This window comes from Octopus bimaculoides, chromosome 14 (assembly GCF_046866305.1).
Source record: "Octopus bimaculoides isolate indiv1 chromosome 14, ASM4686630v1, whole genome shotgun sequence".
In the NCBI taxonomy this organism is placed as follows: domain Eukaryota; kingdom Metazoa; phylum Mollusca; class Cephalopoda; order Octopoda; family Octopodidae; genus Octopus; species Octopus bimaculoides.
The window spans coordinates 59230454-59236895 of record NC_142941.1 but is presented as its reverse complement, the minus strand read 5'-3'; positions in this window follow the sequence as shown (position 1 = coordinate 59236895).

Here is a 6442-nt window from a genome sequence, read left to right as displayed (position 1 = left end):
TGCAAATTAATCTTGACCAAAAACATACGTAATGCTACTTCTATGTGTTAAAAAGCTATCCAGTGATCTGCTGCTTTGATTTCAAGAAAATCAATAGCACACTCTATACATTTATAAATTTTAACATGATATCGAAGAAGATCGATTTCCGTAATGATTGTAAAACAACGTCTTTAACGGTTTCTGTGGAATTGCATGGTCACTTTGCAGCGTGGTTTGGAAGCGACATCAAATTCACTGTCATGATGTAATTGTGGCTTTGTAAATGGTGCCCCTCACTTCGCGAAATATGTTCAGGAATGGATTTTTTAAAACATAGATATAAAAGATATACAATTGCCTGTCATGAGAGTCTTAGATCTACAAACTGATATGACACTGAAACATTACTCAGACGTTCAATAGCTCGTTGGTTAACGTAGAGGCAGACGAAATACCGCTAAGCATTTCGCCCGGCGTGCTAACGTTTCTCCCAGCTCGCCGCCTTAGAACGCTTGATATATTCTTTTCTACTCTAGGCACAAGGTCCGAAATTTTGGGGGAGGGTGGATAGCTGATTAGATCGACCTTCAGTACGCAACTGGTACTTACATATTTACATATTGAAAACATTACTGGCAACTGGTATGTAAATATAATATTTGATATACTTGGTAGTATATAATGGTTGTAAAACGAAATACTGTGTGTCTGCTAACAATTAATATTTTAAAAATCCGTAGAGATACACTTTAAAATGTTTATACACTGTCTACATATACGTCAGACTGACCGATTCAACCTCGTTCCTGAAGTGACACGAGTACGTGACATTGACAAGCGACAGAAACAGCGAAATGCGGATTTGTCGCCCTTGTTGTCACTTTCACGGCGATTTCGTTTCGCCTAGTTCTGAAGTATATTGTGCGTTTTTTAACGCAATGCGTCTACAAATGGATTTTTCCAGGACGAAGAATGTGGCTTCTGGTTTTCAACGATAAACATATGCTGAATATGTCATACAGATAAAGATTTTAACCAAGAGCTGCTTCTCTTACATAATTGAAGACAAATATACATACACATGCACGCACGCACACATATACACAAACATACACACAGGGGAAAAGAGGGCGAGAGAGAGAGGGGGAGAGAGAAAGAGAGCGAGAGAGAGCAGGGGTGGGGTATGTGCATAAAATGTCAATTTTTTTATTTTCTGTTTTGTTATTTTTTCTTTTATTTAACCAATGTATATTTGTTAGGGGCAGGGATGTTTAGATTTCATAACACACACAATCACACACACAAAATATCATGTTTTATCTCTGACTAACTCAATAATTTATATATTTTCAGACTATTTCTCTCCCTTCCTTTTCTTTCCCTCTCCTTCTCACCTCTGCGTCTAGTCTCCATCTTGAATCGTTTCAATCCCTCCCACTGCCACCGCCATCACCACCACTACTTACCTCTTATCATATGAATTCTGCATTCTCTTCCTCTCCCCGTCCATCGTGACATTTCCGTGCATCTCACAGGTTAAGCACATACATTAAGAAATTAGTAGAAATATTATTAGTTGGATGAGAAGTCGGTTGAAGATGAAGAGATATCTCGCCTGTTAGATTCGTTCAAAGATTATTAACCGTTGAAAAATGTTATACTATAAGTAAAAGGCTGAAGACGTTTTTAAAGTTCGAAGTGGAATAGTTATATTAGAAAAATTAAAAGATTAAAGTTTAGAAGTTAAAATTTTACGTCATTAAATTTTTAAAAGGTTTAGTGTTCTGTTGATCTGAAGAGCTAGCCTTCTATATCTGCATTGATTTGTAAATGTACAATAGTACTGTGCAATGTGTAGCATAATGTGTAACATAATTTATTACACATTGAAATTGCTATTACATGACGAAGGCTGCGAAACGGGCGTCATCCTACGGATATCAAGTAGTTAAATGAATATATTCATTTTTCACAACTCGTGACATTTTGTAGTCTGTAATATTCTTCATGAAATACTTTCATCGCCTGGATCTCCTGGAGTGTTCGACAATTTCTTACCGAACAACCACACAGATGATTTGTTTATAGTGATCAAATGTTTATGCAGACATAAGCACACTCCCTCCATCAAATCGACATTACCTGTACAGGTGCAACTGGGTGTCACAAGTCAGATGTCGAAATGATCGCAGAGCAACGTGAAATGTAGTGCTTTTCTCAAGAACAGAACGCAACAATCGGTCTTGGAATCGAACCCACGATTTCGCAATCGTCAGTACAACACCCTAACCACTAAGCCATGTGCCATATATATATATATATATATATATATATATATATATATATATATATATATATATATATATATATATATATATATATATATATATATGTATATATATATATATATATATATATATATATATATATATATATATATATATATATATATGTATGTAGTGTATATATATATATATATATATATATATATATATATATATATATATATATGTATATACATATATATATACATATAAATAAATAAATATCTATCTATCTATCTATCTATCTATATATATATATATATATATATATATATATATATATATATACACACACATACATTCATACACGTGTACGTGTGTGTGTGTATGTGAAAGAGAGAGAATGTATAATTATGTCCGTGCATATGTGTGTGTTGAGATTGAAGAAGAAGAAGAAGAAGAAGAAGAAGAAGAAGAAGAAGACTATGACAGTGGAAGATGAAAGGAGAAGAGAGTAGAAATATTGTTGTTGTTATTATTAGTATTATTTTCTTTTTTAAGTTCTAAGTGAATAAAATGTAGAAAAGTATTCATGAGTTGGGAGCGAGTTGGAGAGGAGGTGGTTAAGAAAATAAAGCAAGAAATGAAAATATCGGTTATTCTATCTTTTAAATTGTTTTTCTTTCGCAGCCAACCTTCCTCTCATCATAATAACTCTAACATGAATTTTCACCATTGTATCTCCCCCCTACCACCACTCTTCCTTTTCTTCCACATCTGTCATCTTAATTCTTACAAACCCTCCAGCCAGCAGACAGCGTCCCTATGTTATTTGTCACTCAAAACTCTTAAAATGTAGCAACCGAATACTTTGTTCCCCTCCAATGTTCGCCTGACGTCGTCGTCGTCGTCGTCACCAGCACCAGCACCAGCACCACTACCACCGCCGCCGCTCTCGCCACCACCATCGTTCTCATCACCACAATTATCATCAAAGACACCCCATATTGTTTTTAAAATGAAGGAAGAAATGTCTGGCGATTTCTTTTTTTTTTTCCCCGTTTTATCTCATCCGCCATTGATGCAGCCAACATCATCGCTGATAATGACGTGGGAACCTGTATGTACTCCCACCAAGGATTACTGTCAAACCATTCTCTCTGTTCATGGATTTACCTAATGAATGCCTGTTTTAATTAGATTTAATTGCATTTCTCCTCCCTTTCTATACATAATGAATCACAATAACTATCATTGATGTGGAATATACAAATATTCAACCTATCTCTCTCCGATGACGGTATACTCCGACTATGGAATCCTCGTTCGACATGATGTTCCAAAAGCTGAGACATTCTAGAAACAGCTGTTAGAGACTAACTAAACCTTTTATTGTATAACTAAATTAAATGCCTTGCCAAATTGTTTGCCTTTTCTTTTCTGCTTTCAATTACACACACATACACATACCTTTTTACTTGTCTCATCTCGAGAGCCGTGGCCATGCTGCAGCACTACAATCTATCTATCTATCTATCTATCTATCTATCTATATATATATATATATATATATATATATATATATATATATATATATATACTTATATATTTCTATAAAGGCATTACTATGCATGAATGCCCCGCGCTATGAGGGACTCTAAGTATATATATATATGTATGTGTGTATGTGTATGTGTGTAGATATGCATATACACACACGCTTAAACACACACACACACACACACAATCTGTCTTCCTATCTAGCTCCCAGTTACACATTCTCTCTTCCCTTTCTCTCTCTCACTCTCTCATATTACTAAATTAGGGGTTAGCCGATATATATATATATATATATATATATATATATATATATATATATATATATATATATATATATATATACATATATATATGTAACCCTTCCGTTCTATTGAAAACGCTAGTCTATTACAAGACTATATTTGTTGTTTGCCAGTCGGCTGTCATAGATAACCACGGGGTTGTCATCGAGGTAACCCCGCCGTTGTGTAAGGGAAATAGTGGGTGGCGGTATGGGTAGGTCAGTTGTTTGTCAATGTGCTACTGATGATGGTGGGGACGGTGGAAGAGTGTTGATGATGATGGCGGTGGTGGTGGCGGTGGTGGTAGCGGTGTTAGTAGTTTTGGTCGCGGTTGCGGTCGTGGTACAGACGGTGGTGGTGGTCACCATGTTTGAACTGTTTTTGATTGCAGCGGCGGCTGTGGTGGTGGTGGTGGTGATGGTGGTGGTGGTTGTGGTGGTGGTTGTGGTGGTGGTGGTGGTGGTGATGGTGGTAGTGACAGTACAGTGGTGGTGGTGGTGATAATGATGATGGTAATTGTGATTGTGATGGTGATGGTGATGATGTTGGTGGGGATGATGTTGTTGCTGTTGTTGTTGTTGTTGCTGGTGGTGGTGGTGGTGGTGGTGGCAGTGATATGTTATTGGGTGGTAGTAATGGGATAGTCACGGTGATGTTGATAGCAATAATGATGGAGGTATGTGGGTGGTGGGGCTTTACTGATTGCAAGGATGCTGTGTTGGTGGCAGTAGTGGTGATGATCGTAGTGTTGGGATTTTTGGAACTCGTAAATAATTGTGCCATATTTGACAAAACGGGAAAAAAGAGTAATAAGAAGAAAAAGTGCGTGTGTGTGAGAGAGAGAGGGAGAGAGAAAGAGTAACAGAGAGAGAGAGATAGCGAGGGAGAGAGAAAGAAGAGAGAAGAGTGAGGAAATGCTCAAAACAATTAGTATATATACATACATACATATATATATATGTATATATACATATATATGTATATATATATGTATATATATATATATATATATACATACATACACACACACGCACACACAAACATATATATATATATATATACATATATATATATATATATATATATATATATATATATATATTATATTATATTATATATATATATATATATATATACAGAGAGAGAGAGAGAGAGAGAGCAAGAGGGCGAGAGAGAGATTTATAAACCGTTAATAGATTAAAAAATAGAAAAATCATACAAATTAGATAAACAAACACAGATATAAAGATAAATAAATAAACAGACAACTATTACCTCCCCCCCCCCCCATACACACACTTCCTTCTTTTTTACTTAACATAGTTAATCTTGAGATTAACTTGACCATTTAGATGATGTCTTTACGACCAAACTCACTGGTAAAACATGTTGGCAACAACCAGCGTTAGCGAATAAATGAGCTAACAATTGCATTATGGGACATTAGCTTTTCGTCTCCGCTATCATATTTGTTTCATTTGCCGTTATTTACTGACATGTTACTACAAGACAAAATAAAAAAATAAAAAAATTAGCGTCTGTGTGCGCGTCCGCGTGTCTGTGTATATTTGATACTTGTAATTTTCTTTGCTTTTACCTCCTCTCTTTCCTTTTCTTCTTTCCTTATCATTATGGTCTCTGTTTTTTTTTTGCCATTTCCGCCATAACTCTCATATGCCTAACGCCATTTTTTTTATTTTGTTTTGTTACGTTCTGTGGTTGTTGTTGATGATGATGTTGTCGTTGCTGCTACTGTTGGTGTTAATCTTGTAGTTAAGCATTCCTGTTAATGTTTTTGTTGTTTTGCTACAGCATCCTGCACTGCGATGACTTTTATAGCACAACTGATTATGTATGTATAAGCACACACACACACACACAGATATATATATTTACACATAAGACACCAAAGTGCACGTACGCCGCTATATATATATATATATATATATATATAAATGAGAATGTGTGTCTGTCTGTCTGTCTGTCTGTCTGTCTGTGAATCCCTAAAACTCGAGAACTACGCAACCAATTTCATTCAAATTTTACACATGCCTTACTTAGGGTTCCAGTTGTGTTTTAGTCAAAAAAAATTATTAACTTCTTGCAGAGTTCGAGCCCACGGCAACATAATATCTCCTCCACTATTTAAGTATTACGTGTCAAAAGTGAAACAAAAACACTCATGTCAAATACTTTCACTTTAAAAATGAAACTATTCCACTAACTGAAACAATCACATTTCGATACTGTAGTGACAGATACTTTCACAGAGAGAGAAAGAGAGAAAGAGAGAGACAGAAAGAGAGAGAGAGAGAGATGTATATGTATACATATACATGTATATGTACACCATTT